The sequence below is a fragment of the Triticum dicoccoides genome, chromosome 1A, assembly GCF_002162155.2.
Source record: "Triticum dicoccoides isolate Atlit2015 ecotype Zavitan chromosome 1A, WEW_v2.0, whole genome shotgun sequence".
In the NCBI taxonomy this organism is placed as follows: domain Eukaryota; kingdom Viridiplantae; phylum Streptophyta; class Magnoliopsida; order Poales; family Poaceae; genus Triticum; species Triticum dicoccoides.
This window is the reverse complement of record NC_041380.1, coordinates 273,109,088-273,111,257: the sequence shown is the minus strand read 5'-3', so window position 1 is coordinate 273,111,257 and position 2,170 is coordinate 273,109,088.

The window sequence follows — 2,170 nt, the reverse complement described above, 5'->3', positions numbered from 1 at the left end:
ATAGACGAAGTAATGGATCACCAAATCCCAGAGGGTTTCAAACCCGTAAATATCGAATCATACGACGGCACAACAGATCCTGCGGTATGGATCGAGGACTTCCTCCTGCACATCCACATGGCCCGCGGTGACGATCTACACACCATCAAATACCTCCCACTTAAACTCAAAGGACCAGCTCGGCATTGGCTCAACAGCCTGCCAGCAGAATCAATTGGCTGTTGGAAAGATCTGGAAGCCGCATTCCTCGACAACTTCCAGGTCACTTATGTGCGACCACCAGATGCCGATTACTTGAGCCACATAATTCAGCAGCCAGAGGAATCGGCCAGGCAATTTTGGACACGGTTCCTGACAAAGAAAAATCAAATCATCGACTGTCCGGATGCAGAGGCCCTAGCATCTTTTAAGCACAACATCCGCGATGAGTGGCTCGCCCGGCACCTTGGCCAGGAAAAGCCGAAATCTATGGCAACCCTCACAACACTCATGACCTGCTTTTGCGTGGGAGAGGACAGATAGCTGGCTTGCAGCAATAACATATCAAAGAACCATGGTACTTCGGATACCAAGGATAGCAATGGTAGGTCACGTCGCAGCAAAACACAAGCGCTGCATCAACAGCGATAATACCGAGGATACGGCAGTCAATGCCAGATTCAGAGGCTCTAAACCCGGTCAGCGGAAAAAGCCATTCAAAAGAAGCACTCCGGGCCCGTCCAGTTTGGACCGTATACTCAATCGCTCGTGTCAAATACACGGCACCCCCGACAAGCCAGCCAACCACACCAACAGGGAATGTTGGGTGTTCAAGCAGGCCGGCAAGTTAAATGCCGAAAACAAAGATAAGGGGTTACATAGCGATGACGAGGAGGATCCCCGGCCGCCGAACGCCGGAGGACAGAAGAGGTTCCCCCCACAAGTGCGGACGGTGAACATGATATACGCAACCCACATCCCCAAGAGGGAGCGGAAGCATGCGCTAAGGGACGTATATGCATTGGAGCCAGTCGCCCCAAAGTTCAACCCATGGTCCTCCTGTCTGATCACCTTCGATCGCAGGGACCACCCCACTAGTATCCGTCATGGCGGATTTGCCGCACTGGTCCTAGACCTAATCATCAATGGATTTCACCTCACTCGAGTCCTTATGGACGGCGGCAACAGCCTGAACTTGCTTTATCAAGACACAGTGCGCAAAATGGGTATAGACCCCTCAAGGATCAAACCCATAAAAAGACCTTCAAAGGCGTCATACCAGGTGTAGAGGCCCATTGCACAGGCTTAGTCACACTAGAAGTGGTCTTCGGATCCCCGGATAACTTCGGAAGCGAGGAGTTAATCTTCGATATAGTCCCGTTCCGCAGTGGCTATCACGCACTGCTCGGGCGAACCGCATTTGCGAGATTCAATGCGGTACCACATTATGCATACCTCAAGCTCAAGATGCCAGGACCTCAGGGGGTCATCACAGTCAGTGGAAACACAGAATGCTCTCTCCGCATGGAGGAGCACACTGCGGCCCTCGCAGCAGAAGCACAAAGCAGCCACTTCAGGCAATCCACCAGTTCGGTGATTAAACACCTGGACACTGTCAAGCGCGCCCGGAGTAATCTGCAACAAGACCGCTTGGCACATTCCGAGCTCGCATAGCAATGCGGCCCCCACCCCAGTCCCAGCCAAACAGCGAAATCCATGCCACGCGTACATAATTACGCATTGAAAATACCATGGGCATAGGTGGGGGGGCACAACTACGGCACGCCCCAAAACGCGGCTCAACTGCACTAGGGTCTACTCGTTTTGTTATTTTTTATCTCTTTCAGGACTTTACTCTCTGGAAACCCTGTCCGGCAGTACGATTGCCGGACACACGATACAACAACCAAGGAGGCAGAAAGCTACGTCGCACCATGGAACTCCCAGGTGGTCTCTGATAACAAGTGAAATACATGCTTTAAATACCATTCCTCAACTTGCCCTTGAAGGGGGCATGTCAAATAGTCCTACTTTTTTCTTATCGCACTACTTGTATCATTCTGCTTCGACGCACCTTTTTGAACAAACAATGCATAGCACTAGACTATCACCGCATTCTCTATTCTTTTATATATATATATATATATATATATATATATATATATATATATATATATATATATATATATAT